The 21,134-nt window shown below is 46.2% G+C and overlaps 1 pseudogene across 1 annotated transcript in view; it reads right to left on the reverse strand.

The window, feature by feature from the left end:
- LOC144093688 (diacylglycerol O-acyltransferase 1-like) overlaps positions 1-21,134 on the reverse strand; it is a 65,935-nt pseudogene that overhangs the window by 22,894 nt on the left and 21,907 nt on the right. The gene's annotated exons all lie outside the window — the stretch shown is intronic.

A 21,134-nucleotide genomic window follows, 5' to 3' on the forward strand; every position in this document is an offset into this window, starting at 1 on the left:
CAAAATAAAAACAAGCGCTTGAGTGAATGCGTCAGGAGCGGAAACAGAAGCCGTCACCACTGAGGAACAAGCAAGGCCGCGTAGCCTGAGCTAGTTATAACACGGCGTTCCGTTGTGCTATAAATTATAATACCCCCAACGTTCCACCCTCTTCGGAACGCTAACATGTTTATGATTCAGTTCTTGCTCAAGCGCAACTTTTAAGCATGCACCTCACAGCGCTGACGCGCATGCGCTGTAAGCGTATGTTTGCCCTTGCTGGGTGTCATGAGACCGCAGTGTATCAAATAGTTATACAAATAAATAAGCAGCCATTTTTTCGAAATGTGCCAAACGCACCTAAACAGGAACTGAAACAACCGCAAAAAGTGCTGTGCTCCCCAAGCTGTTATATGATATGCTTTACACATAAGAGCACTCAAACGATATATGAGACAGATACTGCGTCATTTCCTTTCCCCAAAAAACCAATTATTATTATTATTATTATTATTATTATTATTATTATTATTATTATTATTATTATTATTATTATTATTATTATTATTATTATTATTATTATTATTATTATTATTATTATTATTATTATTATTATTATTATTATTATTACGAGGCACGGAGGGACAGGTGGAAACGCTCATGGCGCGAACAATCCAGAATGGAAGGTGCCGAAGTGAATTCCTAGTACTGTCGAAGCGACAGATAACCTGCTTCGGAGACTTCAAACAGTGCATACACTTCTGGGTAGCAAGGCCCGTGGTTCGCCCTTGTTTTTGTCTTGAGAGCAGTGAAAGTAGCGACTGTTTGGCCGTGTTTTTTTTTTCGTTTTGTTCGCATTGTCTTATTTTTCTAATGGCCCGAGCTATGGGGAAAGAAAGAGAGAGTGCGTCGAGTTTTGAGAAAGAACTTGGAGTTTGTTTTACTCCGATAATTTCCTTTGGGTAGAGTTACTGAGGCTGCGTATGTAAGTTAAACGGCTTGGCGAGGAATTCATTGTTCGCCAATTTTTGGAATTTGCTGTTGAGTACTAATCAGTGCTAGGCCGCAGCACTGGATTGCATTTACTCGAAAGATAACACTGTGAACAAAAATCACTGGAGCACCCAGTCGTGACGCGGACCATGAATTCTTAAAAACCATCAGAGCGTCGCCGTTTGACACATCGAACGATTGAATTCACGACCGGATGAACAGCGAGGTCCGCGATTTTACGATTTCTTTAGTGGTACCCAATGCTTTAAAAGCTTTCCATGTACGACGCCGGGTTTCCCTGTCTGCCAAGAACACATTTTCTTCAAATGGAGGCGAAATTTTCGACGCCCGATTTGAAGTTCAGCTGCTCCTGCGGCCGCGCAGTGTTGCTGAATCGTGGGAAATTTCCCATATTGTGTGAAAATCAAGCCATTGAAGGAAAAAGGGAATTTTGTAAACCAACCCATTATAAACGTGGAAAATTTTGGTTTCGCTAAAAAGCGGTGTTCTAAATGTACTTTCTCGGGAAAATGTGCAGAGATGAAGGGAAAATGCTGCTATTATGGCGGCCTGACTAGTGTCGCGAGAAAAAATTTGGCTTGATGTTTCCCTTGAATTTGCTGCCTAGCCTTGGATACAGAGCCCTGGCTCATTCAGGCTTCGAGTGCTGCGTCCTTGGATTTCTTCCAGCTACAGTGGCAGTGACCATTCCATTAATTGCTGCCAACCACTCCCAGCTCTTTAGTCACACAATCCCTCATGTACACATGTAGTTGTAAAGGAATTCCCGAAAATTTCTACGGTCTATACAGGAGAGGCTAGAAAGGAAATGGAAGTAGCCGAGCTGGTCCCCATCCCAGCGCAAAAACTAATAAAAACGAAGTGGTGATTGACGACGATGTGATCAAGAACAATCCAGCCCTGATGTTCATTATTAATGTGCGTTGTTTTTATTTTATTTCACTCATTCTTATATTTATTACCTTGGTTGTATTCACTCTAAAATTACTATATTTTGAAAAATATATATATTTGTGGAAAAAAATTGGAAATTTTTAGCCGACAACTGGGAAAAACCAACTGGCCAATGCGGCAACACTGCTGCTGCGGCGCAATAAATTAGGACATAAATGTTTACAAGAGCTGTGACCGGTGTACTTCTTTGTATGCATGAAAACTGTTAATTTAAAAGAATTGCAATACTTTTCAGAAGTAAGTGTAATGTAATGGCATTACTATTCTAGGGGAATAATTGGTATTCTAATTGAATTACATGTGCATGATTTTTGGGAAGTGATAATTAAGATATTTTAGATACTGTTGAAAAGTAATTTTGCCATGCATGCTTTACTGTACGCATCCTAAATTCATATGTAGTGAAATGGTGGACGCAGACAGGACACAAAACGACAGGACAACAGCTAGTCCTGCCGTTTACTGTCTGCGTCTGTCATTTCTCTAGTGGTAATGAATTTAGTAATATAATACCATCTAGCCCAACTAAACGATTTGCAGTTCATTGTCTCAGAGGCACATGCTTGCTTCGTTGGCGACGGGGCTAATGACCCCTTCGTTATTGTCATCTTTTGGGTTCAAATCTTCCGCCCATCTTTTCACATTATACAGTCAATCGTAAAGTAGCGCTACAGAGAAGAGGAATAAATGAAGAGGAAAAATGAATAAATGAGAAATGAATGGTAATGAAGGCTCTCGTGAGTGGATTTGGGTCATTTTTTATACGAAATGGGATTTTCGCGGTATTCTAGGCGTTAGGAGGCCCCTTTCGCTATCATATCTTTTCCAAAGAAAAGATGTATTGATTTTCTTGCCATTACAGTATAATTTGACGTAGTTTTTTTTTAATAGATTCGGCTTGCTTTGAAAATAAAGAAAACTCTTCAAATAAATAAGTGGAGCTGTGACATCGCATGCCTCGAATCGCTCTCCGTGAGACCAGGTTCTCAGTGTACGACTCGGGAGCAGTCCCAGCGCAGAGCGTTCGGTGTCTTCTTTCGCATCAGCTCATCGGCTCGTGGAATTGATCGATTCATGATTCAACTAAAAAAGGCCATTTTATCTTTTTGTGTGTTTGTGTGTGTGGTCAGCCCAAGCACCATGTCCAAGTACCATGTTAGAGACATGTCAGCGCTTCAGTGGGAAAGTGAAATACGGTTCTTTGAATTATCCCGTCAGCCAGGCAACGGGCTGCAATCTCTCCCTCTTTGCGTATAAGCACAAAGGCACGCGCATTTGGTGTGGGTCGAATATAAAGCGTTGTTGAGGGTAGCGCCCATACTTTCTCCTTCCCTGCGGTCTTTTCTTTGGCTTGCGCTGAAGCTCCAATTTATAGATGAATCAACTAGCAAGCCCGGCAACATGTTCTGCTAAACTGCGGGCAATTACGAGCGGCGCTTTTGTGCTCAAAAACAAAAGTAAAGCTACATTGTTTTGCGAGTTTAAATGCGTTTTTTTTTCGACGATATTTGTCTGAAAAATTGTACTTTTTTCCCGTTATATGATTGCTCTTACGACGTGTGCCTTACGTAACGCCAGGGCCTTGGATTCATGCAGACTGTCCCTGAAAGGCTGACTTTCATGCATGCGTATCGCGATACAGGTTCAAGGACTCCGCGAGGAAGCAGACTATAAAGCCATAGACCATAAAAGAGTTGGATGGAAGAGTACCACAGCAGTACTGGGAACATTGAACAGGCTGCCACCCTTACCTTAACTACTCGGTTAGCTTAACTACCAGTGCGATGCACTCACATCTCATGCAATTACCCATTATGCCCGCTGCTAAAGCTCTGCGCTTGCATTGCGCCGAAAAGGCAACATAATTACCAACAAGAAAGATCTTCTGTTGTGTCCATTATCATCTGTTGGCATGGCGGACATACCTTCGATAACTAAGATTTAATGCGACTGCTAAAATCATGAATTTTTTTCTTGTCGGGTTTCTTTTTCGTTACATCTTGAACAAAGTATAGGGGTATCTTGTACACGTGTCGTGTACATGGTACCCCTATCTTGTGGAAGGGTGTATAAGGTTCAGACCGGCAAATGCGTGAATGACCAGGCGTGTAAAAATAAGAATTCCTTGAAACACGTGTCGGATCAAAATAAGCTTCTGCGTCACTGTAGACAATGTAAAGACTGCGTGCCGGCTTTCCACAAGGTTTCGGTACTAGAACGAGGAAATAACAGAGAGGAATGAGAGATACTGGAAGCCTTTCACATTAGGCTGCAAGGAAGCGACACGTGCATCAGTGCACCGCCCCTGTCGCTTACGAATAAAGAACTTTGACTGCTAAAAAACAGTGTGCACGTGTAAAACGAAACAAATTACAGACGATTTGCGAATGCGAAGCAGGTGCACTAGCATTGCTTGCCCCTGCAATACTTTCATAAGCGAAGCAAAGGCCGCTCTGTCTTCTCGTCGGCTAAGACACGCGACGCCACCCGTTTCCTTCGCGCTTCAAGGTCAGGGAGAGAGAGAGAGAGAGAGCAGGGGCGGCTTGCACGAAGTAGATAAGACAGTCTTCTTCCCTGTCTAATCTTATTCGCGGTGTAAAACCTCTCTCGGTTTTGAGAAAATGAAAGGGGCATATAGCTAGTTCACTTCGTCGGTGGACGCCTCAAGCGCGCCACGAACGCCAAATAAAAGCTTGGTAACTCAGTGTTTTGTTTGGCGCCTGTAGCGCTTTTGAAGCGTCCACCGACAGAGTGAACTAGCTATGCGCCTTTCATTTTCCCAAAACCGAGAGAGGTTTTATATCGCCCGGCCCAGGCTTCGAACGGCCATCGGCGAAATTGCGGCAACAAGTGCTACGCACTAAAACAGCATATCTTGTCCACAGGTTGGGTGCCTGCAGTTTCCGCGTGTTTTAATTGTTTTAGGTGACTATCCACGCGGATGTGCGTAAGCCTGACAAGCATGCGTTTTTTGGTTTCCTGAATTGGACGCCTATCAATAAAACTTCAGTTGTTAGTCCAGCGCTGTCCTGTGGACTTCTGGTGTTCTCGTGTTTGTTCGCTGGTCCCATTATGTTTGAAAGTATATGTCTCCGGCTGGGGGGGGTTGAATGAACTTCATGTTTATTTCTCGATGTACAGTGGCTCCTAAAGCGACTTGAAATTCATCAACCCAGCTTTAGTCAAGCTGAACAAAAACATTCTAACGCTACTCACCAAAGAGAAGCATCAAATTTTGACGAAGTTTTAGCCCCTGTTTATACTTCTTTATACAGGGCTTCTTTCCGGAACAACCTAATCACCCCGATTCCAGTATTTACTGTTTTGGTATGGTTGAGTCCATAATGAACTGATTCCATCCGGGCAGCTTTCGACCGTGCTTAGAATGTGCGCTTCATGTCTATCAACAAGTCCGTATTAACAACCTAAAATATCCTGGCTGTGCCGGAATTAGGGCCATTACTCGATTCTGAAACTTCGAAGGCAAAACTTATTTCAGCTAGGCCATTGCGTGATGTAGTTAAAACAGCTACAATAAAGCACCCTTCAAATATCGCGCATCCATTCAACACAATCCGTGCAGTCGTAGGTAGAGAAGCAGCGGTGTGAAGCGAGCATACGGAGGGGCTTATCAGACATTCAAGACGTCTGCCATGCTCGTCAGATAATCCTTTTTTTGTGTAAAAACGCTGCAAGGAGGGAACTTCCTTTTCTTCTGTGCGATTTGTATGGTGACATAGAACAAGGTGTACCTGTCGTGTGCTGCCATGAACCAGCGCCTGTAACCCGGATAATGCCAGACATCAGTAGTCGTGGCATCTCTACAGCGCAGTCACTTAGCGCCCCATAGATCCGCGAGCAAATGCACACGAGGAAATCTTACATTCGCTAGCTCGTTTCTCGCCTGCAAGCAACGCACAATAGCACTGCGTTAACGCAAAGCAAGACGGCGTCAGCCATTACCCGCACATCGTCGCGGCCTTGAGCAAAACAGACTGCATGCGTATCGGGGACGTCGGGTAACGGCCATGGTCATTTTCTCCGGCTTCCAGGTGTGCAACACCAAATGCGGCCACTTGCGTCCTTCTCTGCGCGCGGATCCTCGAGTTCCTCATGGTCTCCGCCAGCGCAGCATCGACGACCTCGTGCGTAAAACGCCACGTGCTGACGGAGCGATGGTGATTATTCAGACCGACATCAGACGAGGAAATATCTGCCTTTGGGGAGAAAATGAAGCCGGGAGTCGCACATGCATTTCCTGCACGCTTCGGGCGGATCGGACGGTGGCGGACGCCATGCCTGAGGTGTTGTAACCAGTACCTCCTAGACTGCGGCAGAGCGCTACGAATGCGCCAACACACCCGCTTAACGAAGAAAGGACAAATGTGCTTTCTTTTTAGAGGACTGCACATCAAGAAGCCAGGTCAACAACGAATAGAACGAGTTGTAATTTTAATGCAGGAATGCATTAAACTGCCGCATCTTCGCCTTGTCATGTCCGCCAATTTTTGTGCACACATCCGTCCGTTCACACCAGTTGGAAATTTCTGAAAATAAAACACGCTGGAAAGAATTTCAGGCCCCACTGGGTTTTGAACCTTCTCTCTTTGAGTGCTTGAGTGACGCTTTAAATAGCTGGGATATCACTTTTATTTATTGCTGAACTTCCGCTAACACTTGTTAAAAAAACACTACCCTGGAAAGAAACAAAAGGAAAACTGACAGCACTCATGGGACGGGGATTGTAGTTTTAGGGGTTCCACCCTAGACAGCCACTGCGAGACACACACTAGTGATTTCTGCTCTTCAACAAATCGGCATGTACTTTCTCGGAAATACAGCCATAAACAGTGGAGGCCGGTCAGCACAATAAGGTCAAATAGAAGCCAGTCGTCGTTTTCTACCGCTAAGTGTCGAATACCATGTGAATACAATACATCGCATGCGACATTCGGAGGTTGGGGGTTCATATCTCACCGACTGCATGTGGTTATTTTTTCATCTTCTTTCTGATCAGTTACCTTTCAGGTAAAAAATAGTTGCTCTACTAATTTACCATTGATCCACACCACGTGTCATTAAAAAGAAAAAGCAAAAAAACATTCCCATGCTTTCTATGATTTCAGTGACTGTGGGCCTTCTTCATGTAGTATGCATCTCTGTATAGTGTTTTCCAGCTCCCAACCGGGCTGTCACGAAAACGCACCCGTGCAATTCTCCAATAGGCAGTTGCACTTGCAAAAATTAGTGGTCTACGTTGAGTGTTGAGAAGCGATGGCTTCACTGCAGAAAAGCATCGCGCAGAAACAGGAAACGGGACAAAGAATGTCATATTGGACGCTACAAGAACTATGACGAAGAGAAGTTCGCCGCGTCGATGACAGCAGCAGAAGAAGACGAGAGGGTCAAAAGAGGCGAAAAGAGGTTCGTGGGGCACCTACGAACGCCAGGACCAAACAGAAGTGGTCCAGAGCTTCTGCTGCGGCGAGGCGACAGCATGATCGCCTTCGCAAGCAGCAGGCGAGAGCCGAGAAGCGAGGGAGACCTCAAGGTCAGCTTTAGAGTATGCCTCTATAGTATGGAATCCAAGCAGCGTTGCATTAATTAAGCGCCTTGAGTCCGTCCAAAATACAGCTGTCAGAATCATCCTTTCGTCATGCTCACCATATCAAAGTGTGTCATTACTAAAGCAAGCTCTCAATATTCCGGACCTTATCATTCGACGCAAGTTCTTTTGCTTATCTTTTTTTCATTATTTATACTACAGTGACTCCCCATTTACAGCTGATCGCATCGCCACAGCACATCATACCTCATGCCGGAGGGATCAGCCCCGTAAAGTACTACCCATCTTCGCACGAACGCTAAAATATCGAACTTCACCCTTACTATGATCAATAGAAGACGAACTCGTTGACGGCTGGCATAGTTACTGAAACTGATCTATCCCATTTTCCAACAAAACTTTCAGCGCACCTTGGTTGCTAAACTCACCGTAATATTGTTTTCATTATTGCATTTCTAAGATTTATGTGCTGTATAATCAACCTACATATCCCTTAGCGAACGCAGTGCTGTGTACTTAACATTAGTATGCATAGTTCTGTATTGCATGTGTTAACTAACGAATGTCAAGATTATGTATTGTGCTGTTTTATGCCTTCCCCCCCCCCTCCCGCTATGTAATACCCACTTTGACCTTTAGGGTATTTAAATAAATAAATAAAAACAAAGTGGCGTCTCCAGCTTGAAGTGCACCCGAGCTTTTGGAGGCTGGGCTGTGGAGGAAGCTTGGCCGCTGGACAAGGTTTCGCTTGCAGTTGCAAATAATTTTTCTTCCCAGATATAAATTACAGCTTTTCAAACCTTTTTTTTAAATATACACCATAAAAATGTGTTGAAACAAGAAAACTATGAGCAAAGTTTTTCGATCACATTTAAGTCGACTTGCAGACATAAAGCTGCGACGCTTAAACCCTCCGATCAGGGAGGCAAGTTTGAGGGCAAACATGAAGGAGATATCCCGGGCACCTCTCCCTGTTCTCCTGGCATGAAACAAGCTGCAACGTTTTCAAGCCTCTCTTCTGACATCTCGTGAGGATATTGATCATACATGGGGTCCCGTGTTTTCGATTATATCGATAAACCCCGAAAAGTTCCCACCAAGGCATATTTTTTTCTGAATCGGTGAACACCGGAAAACACCGAATTTGAACTGCCCGTGAAAAAAAAAATAGAATGCCAGCTTCAAGTGCAGAAATGTACCTTACTTTCTTTTGCTCGACTCGGAACACAGCCGCATTGTACACTTCCTTTTTATCGAAGCCACATTCTTTACCTCGTTCCCATCTCATATCTTTAACAGCATGGCGGTTTTCAACTATTTAGGTCAGGCATAAGTTTCCTGGAGCATGGAAGTAAAGAGGACACGGGAAGAACCCAGGACAAGCTCCCCCCGCGAAGCTCTCTACTATTTCCGTTTGAGCAGCGCGAACAGAGGAAAAGAGGCGAGTCCTTCCTGGCCATTCGGTGCTTTCTTCCTTTGCATCGACGTCCGGAAGGCCAGCCCCAGCAGCTCCAGCACATTTTGTGACCGGTCTAGGTCAGACGAGAGTCGGACGCTCGTCAGCATGGACGGGAAAGGAAAAGCCATGGAGGACTATGTCCAAGAATTTCACGATTTTGAAGTTTTGTGCGAAGATGCGAACAAGCGCCCTATATGCATGTACAGCCGACTAAGTATATCCGTGGGCCGTCGCCATATCAGCAATCGTCTGACAGAGGATGTAAAATATGCTCGACATGTACAACCGAAAAAGTCGCGGGCAGAGCCGAGTACGTACGATTCATGTGAAATATCCTCCATTCTCAGCCTCCTAAGGGGGAACGAGTGTCTTAAAATGCGAAAAAAAAAATCGCGAGAAAGTCGGTTTCCTAAAACTAATATATTCGGCACGTTTGTACATTCCAACATCTTTGTTCAAAATACCTAAGTCCAACACCATCAAGCCGCCGCGGTGACTGATTGGTTACGGCGCTCGGCTGCTGGCGCGCAAGACGCGGGTTCGATCCCGGCCACGGTGGTCGAATTTCGATGGAGGCGAAATTCCTGAGGCCCGTGTACTGTGCGATGTCGGTGCACGTTAAAGAACTCCAGGTGGTCGAAATTTCCGGATACCTTCACTACGGCGTCCCTCATAGCCTGAGTCGCTTTGGGATGTTAAACCCCCATAAACCAAACCAAACCAACACCATCTAGAAATAAAAAAAGATGCCGCACCGTCTGGAAGACGTTGAAGTAAAGAGCATTAGCTATTTTGTTTACTAGAATTTATACGAATGAGATTAAACTGAGGTACACCAATGAAAATACGAATCTGGCGTCTTGGATTTATATGTGACGTCACTAATCGATCACCAGTTGGGTTGCTATATCGATTTACTATGGGGGCCGCCATCATGAATTCCTCGGATTTCACGCCGAAGGGAGGTGGTAGCAGACCCCAAGAAATCGAGAAATGTGATGAGTATAGAGCTAACGCTCTTTAAAAAAAATCATGTTTTTTGCGCCCGCGCCACAAGGAAACGGTCGGAATGGCTAGACGAAGCCGATGTTAGCTCGCCGCTAGCTCTGCTTATTCTCGTGGTATCGCGACCATTTAAATGTCGTTCGAAAGCTCGCTTCTTCCGCCATGGCGTCGCAAAGGTCCATGGGCACCGTGCGCTTGTTCATTCTGCTTATTCATTCATACACATTTCCAAGGGCTTAGTCATGCTATGCTAGATAGAGCTTACGTTTTCCTTGTGCTGGAGGCGATTTGCGATAACTACATCGTCGAACCGGTTACATTTAGCGATCACTGTTGTGTCATATTCACCATGGGAAAGAACCTGCCACCTCAAGTGAAATTAAACTGGGACTTGTGGAAGCTCAATGCAAAATTATTAAAGGACGATACGTTTCTTTTAGAAACAAAGAACGTGTTAGAAAAAGTTTGGTTGAGTTATGAGAAAAGTTGGGCAGAAAAGTGGGAGGAATTTAAAGGTGATGTCAAAATGACGGCTATCGAAAGGTCCGTATAAATCAAACATGCTGAAAAATTCGAACAAAAGAACCTAAAACAGATGTCGAAAGAATTAATTTTAGAGGAAAATTGAGCTCCGGGACTATACACTGATCTTATCAGCGAAGTTAAAGCCAAGCTTGAGGCTATCGATGTGACCAGCTTTCAGAGAGCTGCAATCCGTGCACGAACAGATCGCTTGCTGGCAGATGATATGCCCAGTAGGCGGAATTTGACGACAGAAAAAAAAAAGATACGCTAAAAGGAACAACATCGCAGACATTAAAAACAAAGGTACTCTGAGGGACGATCCGAAGGTGATAAGGGAGGCTTTCAGTCAGTATTACCGTGATTTGTTCGCTTCCAAATCGGCGGATGTACAGGCCTTTCAGGCTGAAATTTTACATCTATTACCCCAACTGACCAGTGAAGACACTGACATCCTGTCTGCCGACTTATCAACAGCGGAATTGGAATACGCTATTGATGAGCGTCACTTGGGGAAATCGCCAGGTCCTGATGGGATAACAGCGGTATTTTATAAGGCGTTCAAACGCGAAACAGCTCTCATTTTACAACGCGTTTATGAAGACTCATTTAGAATGGGTTTTTTACCACCGTCGTTTTCTCGTGCGCATACGGTACATATACCGAAAACTGACAATCCTGCTAAGCTTAAGCAAGTTACTGGTTATCGGCCGATAACGCTTAGTAATGTTGATTATAAAATTTTTATGAAAGTATTAACCAAACGTTTACAGTCAGTTACGGACATCTTGGTTGGCCCCCACCAGATGTGTGGAATTCAAGGCCGGACCATCTTCACGAATGTTCATGACACTCGGAGTATAGTGGAATGCTGTGACGCTGACTTTAGGCAAGTCGCAATGTTGCAAATTGACTTAGAGAAGGTCCTTGACCGTGTATATCATGACATTCTATTTAAAATCCTCGAACATGTCTGTGTTGGGGAAGTAATTTTAAAAGGGCTTAAAATGGCTTATAGTAACTGTACCACGAATCTGGTTGTTAACCACACAGACAGAATTGCCGTGAGAGCATCCATGCGGCAAGGCTGCCCATAGTCACCGCTACTTTTCGCTCTGTACCTGGAGCCACTTTGCCGGAATGTAATAAACAACAGCTCTATTCGTGGTTTTGAACTCGAAGCATGTGAGATTAAAGTCATAGCTTATGCCAGTGATGTGGCAATTTTTTGTAGCCATCACAGCAGCATAGAACATGCGATGTCCGTTGTTCGCAGGTTTTGTGATGTAACCAATAGCGTTGTTAATCTGGACAAATGTGCGGGCCTTTGGCATAGGAACTGGGCACCAGCGCCTTTGTTTCATGCAAGTGTAAAATGGTAACATGTCCCTTCCAAGTACCTAGGTGTTCCTCTTGACAAGTATCGAGATAACGATGACTTTTTGAAGGAGAAAATTCAAGAACTGTCCCCGCGTACACAGAAATGGTCGGGAAAGGAGCTGTCTATATTCGCGCGCGCAAACATATGTAGGGCATACCTGGTTTAAAAACTGTGCTATTTGTTGCAGGTCCTTTCGCGCTCTCGACTTAACATTCAAAAGTTTCATCGTCTCTTCGCCGTCTTTGTTTGGCAGTCCTCATGGGAGAAGACTAAACGGGATAATTTATTTCTGCGTTTGAGAAAAGGGGGTCTTTCTTTGCCGCACTTGTACCTGAGGCAGGTGGTGTCAAGATTTATGTGCACACTCAAACGTCAAGAGCGGACATGCGTTTCAGTCCCGTGAGAAAATCAAAACTGTTTCAAGGAACACGGCTCTCCCATCAACTCGATAACTTCATCTCCAAAACAGCTCCTTGTACACTTCACGCAGCTTAAATATGTTTTCTTAGAAGTAATCTCGGACAGACCGCGCATCTTCATCGCAGTGTCGTACAGCCATCCTGCTTCGCCAAATGCTGTGCAGGCCAAGAAGGAAAATTACATCGTATTTATAAAGATCCGCCTCAACGTCCAGGAATTGTATCCCATACGGCGTCAAGGGTAAGTCTTTCTTTATTGTACGCTGGAGCACGTCCCAAAAGAGCAGCGCATCCCAGCAATCAATACAGACGTGTTCCATTGACTCTGGTTTGTGACACAACAAGCAGTGAGCTAGCACGCCGTGGTAAAAAAAAATCTCTTCTCCTCCATCCATGTTTTATCCGGCAACGTACCAGTGTGCAGCTTGAAGAAAAACATCTTCACAACCGCTGGTACCACCATTTTCGTTACTCTTTTTAAAACATTTCCTCCTTGGCCTCCACTATACAGAGATCGGTATATTGACTCGGGGAAGACACAGTTGTTGGATGCAACGGACGCCGGACGGACGGGAGAGCTTTCGCCTTAAAAAACTCTAAAGAAGCAGTTGCGCACGGTGCCCATAGCCCTTCGCGACGCCATGGCGGAAGAAGCGAGCTTTCGAAGGACACTTAAATGGCCGCGATACCACGAGCATAAGCAGAGCTAGCGGCGAGCTAACATCGGCTTCGTCTAGCCATTCCGACCGTTTTCTTGTGGCGCGGGCGCATAAAACATGATTTTTTTTAAAAAAGAGCGTTAGCTCTATACTCATCACGTTTCTCGATTTCTTGGGGTCTGCTACCACCTCCCTTCGGCCTGAAATTTTCCAAGTCCGGGGAATTCAAGATGGCGGCCCCCATAGTAAATCGATATAACAACCCAACTGGTGATCGATTGGTGACGTCACTTATAAATCCAAGATGTCAGATTCGTATTTCCATTGGTGTACCTCACTTTAATCTCATTCTTATCAATTCTAGTAAACCAAACAGCTAACGCTCGTTACTTCAACGTCTTCCAGATGGTGGCGGCATCTTTTTTTATTACTAGATGGTGTTGGACTTCGGTATTTTGAAATAAGATGGTGGAATGTACCAACATGCCGAATATATTAGTTTTGAGAAACCGACTTTTTCGCGATTTTTTTCGCATTTTAAGACCCTCGTCCCCCTTAAGAGGCTGCGAATGGAGGGTATTTGACATGAATCGTACGTACTCGGCTCTGCCCGCGTCTTTTCGGTTGTAGATGTTGAGCAGATTTCATATCCTCTGTCAGACGATTGCTGATATGGTGACGGCCCACGGATATACTTAGTCGGCTGTACATGCATATAAGGAGCTTGTTCGGATCTTCGCACAAAACTTCAAAATCATGAAATTCTTGGACATAGTCCTCCATGAACTACGCTACTTTCTGCCAACGCATATATAGTTCTCCTTGTCTAGGACGCTGGAGAGTGTTTGCGGAAAGGCGTAGAATCAGACGGATGCTTTCCAAACGCCCTCCAGTGTCTCCAGCATTTAAGATTCACAAACAATTGTGTACTTAATTAACACCTTAACCACGCATCAGTGACACAAGCAGCAACACCGCGCTAAAGGCTTTCGCCTCGCCACACTTTAGGTCAACAAAGTGCCCCTCTGAATTTTTTCTGAGGAATGCTTTCAGTCAGCAGATTGGCTTGTCTCGGCTGTGAACAAACGCAGCATCGCTATTGGATGGAGCGCGCGCCTCCTTTCTTGCTCCTCGGAGGTTTACAATTCCGCCCAGGTCCGACGCTATTGAATATCTCGCTTAAGTCACGTGGCCCTCTCGAGTAAGCGCCTTGTTCCCTCCGTAGATTCGCAGGCATCTTCATCCCAGTGCTTGCTTAGTTAGGTTTCTCCATATTTCATCAACGTTCCTCGGTTTCTCACGTTGCGTACTTTTTTTTTTAATACCGAAGAACTAATACCGGGAAAGTGATGTTTAAAGAATATGACGCGCCATGCATGCGGGAAGAGTGAAGTGCCGTAGGACCAACCGAAAGTCGCGTGGTACGACGTCGAGACGTTCGACGGGGCCGCATGAGGAGCGTTCACTGCGTCAGATAGCCTCACTTGCTCCATTTCGAGATGATGCGAATCAAGTAAAATGCGGGAGCCCTCCGTGTACAATGTGCAGAATGTCCGATGTCCCGAACACTCTCCCGAGCCACTACGGACCATACGAAGCCGCGAGCCGTGACCGCACCTTCGAGCAATAAAGGCGGATTCACACTGGCGAGTCGCAGAGGTCGCGCGACAGCTTTAAATCGATTCGTCACTCTGCCACCCCCGCTTTCCCAGTGCTTCGGAAACCGTAACTAATTGACCGAAACCGGTCACGCGACGTTTGCGACTCGCCATTGTGAATCCGCCTTATGTCCTGCCCGTATACATCGCCGACGTCGCGATCGCCAGTCACGCTGTACGCACCGCGAGTAGTGAGGTGTGGCCGTGCGGCAATGAATAAATCCGGTCCGCCGAAAACAGATCTGCATGAATGCATTTATCATGCTTCTGCAAGGCACGTTAGTATCTATATTGCATCAAAGATACAGGTGTATCTTAATTAGAAGGACTATTTTAGTAATGTTTTCTATTGTCCAGGATCACCAGCTGAGATCACACTTGCCCAGATAGTCGCCAGACTGGCGAGGACATCGCTCACGAATTTTGTCGGAGTCTGTGCCAAGGTGGTGTAGCACTGCATCAAGCTGGCGGTCCAGCGGGGGAGCTCTTCCGCGCTCGCTGCCCTGCCGCAAGGACGCTGCCAGCAGCATCTGATTGAACTGTGCAGACTGTGACTTATTTAGCCGCAGGCCGTAGGGTACCGGCAACTCTAAATGAAACTCCTGAAATGCACGGGAGGCCGGCTGTTGCCTTGATTTTTTAAATTTTTGCGACCCAGATTCTAGTTTACTGAAAAGAACAGTGCTTGCCGACTTGCACGTCTTGAAGCAGTGCAACTCCACTACCACAGGCTTTCTACTTAAAGAGGTGCCCATGAAGTATGACAAGTCTCTCAATTAAGTTTTAGCGATAGCCTCAGACTCGGCATTTTTTATGCAGAAAACGAATCGCGAACTAAACGCGTCCTCTCCTTATTTTGTCGCGGTCCACGTAAGAGACATTTGTCATGTTTTGAATGTTTTGAACGTTGTTTTGATGAGGTCTATGTAGGTACCATCTTTCAGTGCTGTGCGAGAGTTCGTCATTCGTGTACCAGCGATGCTTAAAGGAACCAGGTAGGTACTACGCTGCGAATGTCACGTTGCCTGCACGTCCCTCAGATTGCCCGTTCGGCAACTTGCCACTGTGGTTCCCACTCGCTGGTACTCCTTCTTTGAAGCACTCACTGATGCTCTTTCTTACCACTCAATGATTAATAGCTGAGCGAAAGTTTGGTCGGTGATGCAACGCTCACTTTGTAACGATGATCTAATTCTATACGGTGGGATACGTAAAGATGAGCTGAATCCGCCGTGCAGGTTGATGGTAACGTTTGCAAATAAGGTTTACACTGATATTTTTTTGTGCACAATTAGAGGGATGGAATGCAGGGTTTAGATTAATATTAAATATTCCAGCTAACCTATCAAAAATAGGTAGAATGAAAGGAACATAATTATCCCGAAAAAGTTCAAGTGAGTTTATTAACTTTTCGTGACACCGATCTCACACTCTCGTGACAGACTAACTTGGACCGAATTTGCGATTGAAAATTGAAAATTGGTTTTTGAGGAAAATAAATGGCGCAGTAATTGTCTCACATCGCGGTGGACACCCGAACCGGGCCGTAAGGGAAGGTAGGAAGGTGGGAGTGAAAGAAGAGTGACTGTTCAAGTAGTGACTTCGAGTGAGGACGTGACTTCAGGATAGTTGTAACGTAAATAGCCTAACGTGGGGCAACTATTGTTATGCGTTGAACATGAAGCGACCAGGTTCGCGGTTTGCGGTGATGCGCACACCAAGGTATTCATTTGAGTTAATCGATTCTGAGGGACCGTTATTCAGTCAAGAGGAAGTCAGAGTATCAATTGCCCAGACACAGACATGATTTTTCATTTGTTAACGTCTAGCTTCATTAACTATGCACTGCACCAGGTTTCTAGTCTAGAATCGCTAATATTATTTATTTTTAAAAATGATAGAATCATCAGCGAGAAGGTAATTGTGAAACATTATGAGAGAGGGAATGTCATTAATATGATTACAAACAAAAGCGCACCAAGTACTCTACTTGTGGTATGTTGGAGGGCACTTTATAAAGAAAAAGCCATAGCTATTAGAGCTAATTAGTAGAGAACGCTTAGCAAGAAAACATGTAGCCCACTTTTGTAGATTATGATCAATGTCTAGTGAATTTAATTTATTAAGTAGTCGTTTAAGATATATATTATCGTGGCAACATTTAGAAATATACATTCAGCATATGATGATCGATAAGCATGATCGACTTCTGTTCTTGTTTTACGGGCAAAAAAGTGTTATAAGTCTTCAAAATTTATCGCTTTTTTGTGGGAAAAATGGATGTCAACGCATGACGAAAAATTCGTCGTGAGTGCTCATGACTTTATTTGAGAATTAGTCGGTTACCACCATCAGTGAGAAAGTTCCCGACGGTTTCACGGGATAGGCTTCATAGAAGAGGTTCGAGTTCCATGCGTGCGCAAAGGCGCCCGCACGCGAGCACATGTATGAATTTTGTAGCGACACCTGTAAAATCCCTTTAAAATTCATTTACGAACTTTCCACCTATGCGTGCATTTGTGGCGGCGCCTCGGCGCGCGAAAAGATGTGCGTCCGACACAGCGCGTGATTGCCTGAGCCCCTGATGGGCGTGAACGAATGTGGGTGTATTTACGTAGCCAAGCAACCAGAGTATCAGAAAGCAGTAGTTGCCATTTACTGAAGTGTCGAAGAATAGGTCTGACGTTGAGGTACAGCCCCCGCGAGTTCACGGCTTTACTTCGGATGACATCTGTGCTGTCGACACCCTGGACGGTGTACTCTTGACATTCGTTTACATTTTTTCCAGACAGACGTATAGAAGTTCACTCTGTCAACTTCCGCAACGCGTCTGCCGATGACGTACCGCTAATGGTCGAATGTGGCTAACGACAACCTCGCGCGCAACGAAAGCGCGCGCTTCTTACATTTTGTCACGGCACAGTAACGAAATATAAGAAATCTAATAGTTCCCTCTGCGCCTTTGATCATCCCACCATAAGTAACGGCACGTGCCTGTACATCGTCTTGAGCAGAGATGTGGGTTGAACTGACCAAGGACTCTATTATCTCTCGTTTGCCACGAGGCTCATGGTGCGGAAAGGAGTTATCGCTGTGTGATGTCATGTTTGTTGATGAATCACGCCACTTTTTGGAGGTTCGTTCGGCGTCCTGTGTGCTCGCTACAGGCTTAATTTCGACAAGTCCTACAAAGTGCTGGGTAAAGCCAGACAGCTAGGTATGTCGATGCGGCTGCGCTGTTGACGGTGTTCTTCGGAAAACATATTGCCACACTACTAACTCCTATAGTGGCGCCGTATCACGGCTAAACTGTGTTACCTGGCAGTTGGCAAGCCTTGAGCCATCTCGGGGCTAGATGTTTCCTCGTCTTCATCTCTCGAGCTACCTGCTGCCTTGCGCGTTCCAACGGCGTCCTGCGCGTTTAAGTAAACCAGCCCTGCGTACATCAACCGTTCCTCGGTGACATACTTGGTGGAGCCGCTGGGTAACGGTCCATGTACGCTGACCTCGAGGACACTCTTGACGTCAGTTCTCAGCGCGTGGCTACAACACCAGTCCACAATGCGAGCCGCCGCCTGCGAGGCCTACAGCCAGAGTTCGGCCAGCTCACAAGATCATCAAGGGCCATGACGTCCGCTACGGCTAGCCAGACAAGTGAGAATTCCGGGAATGCCCCGCCGTTCGTCCTTCACACTCCTCGGTCGCCCCCATCATTCCACGGTGAGAGGTTTGAGGACGTCGACGACTGGTTGGCCAGCTTTGACCGTGTGGCGGGTTTCAACGAGTGGGACGGCAAGCGCAAATTACGGAACGTGTACTTCGCACTACAGAACTCGGCCAAGACGTGGTATGAGAACCACGAAGCTTCGTTCACTAACTGGGAGATCTTTCGCCGAGAGCTTTTGTCCACGTTCAACACCAACGAACGAAAGGAGAAGGCTGAAATCGCCTTGCAATCGAGGTCGCAGCAGCCGAACGAGAGCGTCGCTATGTTCATCGAGGACATGACGCGACTCTTCAATCGGGCCGACCCTGCTATGCCCGAGGCCTAGAAGGTACCGCTGACGAAATTGCTAACTTTTTTATCCAGAACACTGTGCTTCGTCACGGTGCACACACCATCGTTTTAATTGACAGGGGAACAACTTTCACCTCGGCCCTTACGCGGGAGGTTATGCGCCTGAGCTGCACCAGTCACCGCAAGACAACCGCTTACCACCCTCAAACGAACGGCCTCACCGAACGGCTCAACAAGACGATCGCGGACATGATTTCCATGTATGTCGACGCGGACCACCGGAACTGGGACGCCATACTCCCTTACGTCACATTTGTCTATAATACTGCGGTCCAGGAAACGACACGCTTCACTCCATTTCGTTTAGTACATGGTCGCGAAGCCACAACCATTCTGGATGCAGTGCTGCTTCCAGCTAGCACTACCCCCCCCCTGTTATGGGTGCTGCAAAATTCGTTCGTTACGCTGAGGCCGCCCGCCAACTCGCTCGAGAGCGCATCCGGCACCAGCAAGTTCTCGACGCTCGGCGCTATAACCTCCGCCACCGAAATTTACGTTACCAGCCCGGCGAACAAGTCTGGGTGTGGAGCCCAATCCGCTTGCGAGGGCGCTCTAAAAAGCTTCTACGCCGCTACTTTGGCCCCTACGAGGTGCTCCGCCAGCTCAGTGAAGTCACCTACGAAGTTCTTCCCCAGGGAACCGTTCGCTCTTCTGGACGGCCGACCTCCGAAGTTGTCCACGTCGCCCGGACGAAGCCGTACCACGCCCGCTAGCCCCTCGCGCGTGTCTACACCGTACGCCAGACACGTGGGGCTACCCTTGTGGTCCTTCCTCCCATTGCTGCCGCACCGAGTCGGTGTCTTTCAGAGAGGGGGAGTAATGTCACACTACTAACTTCCATAGTGGCGCCGTATCGCGGCTAAACTGAATTACCTGGCAGTTGGCAAGCCTTGAGCCATCTCGGGGCTAGATGTTTCCTCGTCTTCATCTCTCGAGCTGCCTGCTCCCTTGCGCGTTCCAACAGCGTCTTGCGTGTACAAGTAAACTAGCCCTGCGTACGTCAACCGTTCCTCGGTGACAATATTTCATACTGATTTATATGGCTGTAGAACATGCAAAACGCTTATCTATCAGACTTAGAAGCCATACGGAGATGCGCCACCGATCTTAAAGGAGCATTGAGGACAAATTTAAGTTGGCCTGTATCGATAGAATACGGCATCCAAACGACAAATAGACCACTACCACATGAAACAAAGTTTTATAACCTTAGAAAAGACCACAAAACGAAATGCAGGTGCCGCCACCACCGGCCGATTTCGCAAGTATAATGCCTGCGGCTTCACCAAATTTTTTTCGCTGATCCCAGAGACTATACTGCACAGCCATTCACTTGAAAACGGCGATCACGGAGTACTTTTCGGTCTTGACATCGCCAGTTTGAATCGTGTGGCGGGAAAATTTGAAATTCAGTTTTCTCGGCCATAAATGCGTATTTTGCTACCGGACAAGCGTCAACGTACGCAGACGGAGCCAGAGGACGGGTTTTTACAGAGAATAATTCGATGAAGGCATCCCCAATGTCCCTTTAAGCGAAAACAACGTCACTCGTCACATGAAACGCTAGTTAGGGGCGCACTGTTGAATGCAAGTGGCGTCTGCTTGTCCTTGTCGGTGTATTGAGCGCCCGCTGCCCGTGTGGTCATACGGGAAAGGACGACTGGTGTAGAGAAAAGCTGCGAGTAAGGAGCTCGAAGGGCATCTGAGTGCTAGCAACGCAACGAGGAGCAAACGTATAGAGTCCAAAAGAAACCACGCGGCGTTTCATAAAGAAAACCTCTTAAATTGGCACAGACACAAAGTTCTTGGGTGTCCGTTTCTTTTTGTCTTGAGGCCTACGGGCATAGTACTCGTAAAAATGAGCTGAAAACACCAGTGCGCCGAGGGAATAATTAATTATAAATGAACCGCCGCGGTCGCTCAGTGGTTAAGGCGCTCGGCTGCTGACCTGAAAGACGCGGGTTCGATCCCGGCCGCGGCGGTCGCACTTCGATGGAGGCGAAATTCTAGAGGCCCGTGTACTGTGCGATTTCAGTGCACGGTGAAGAACCTCAGCCGGTCGAAATTATCCGGAGCCCTCTACTACGGCGTCCCTCATAGCCTGAGTCGCTTTGGGACGTTAAACACCATGAAACCGGTAATACTAACCTGAAACCCGTTTCAGACGGTAAATATTTAGGCGTGCACATAACATCTGACCTCACTTGGAAGTGTCAAATTAACTACATTATAAGAACACAAACCACGCTGCGGGCTAGCTACGTTGTAACGTTTTTTTTTATTTACCTACTGCAGTCAAACCAACAACGTGCAAGAAATTAATGAGACCAACATTAAAATATGCGCCATAATTGTCGCATCCTAAACTTTTGGCGCTACATCTTCTCTCGAACAAATACAGAATAACCCGGCACGCTTCATCTTATCCTACTAAAGCAGC

The sequence above is a fragment of the Amblyomma americanum genome, chromosome 1 (assembly GCF_052857255.1).
Source record: "Amblyomma americanum isolate KBUSLIRL-KWMA chromosome 1, ASM5285725v1, whole genome shotgun sequence".
Classification (NCBI taxonomy): domain Eukaryota; kingdom Metazoa; phylum Arthropoda; class Arachnida; order Ixodida; family Ixodidae; genus Amblyomma; species Amblyomma americanum.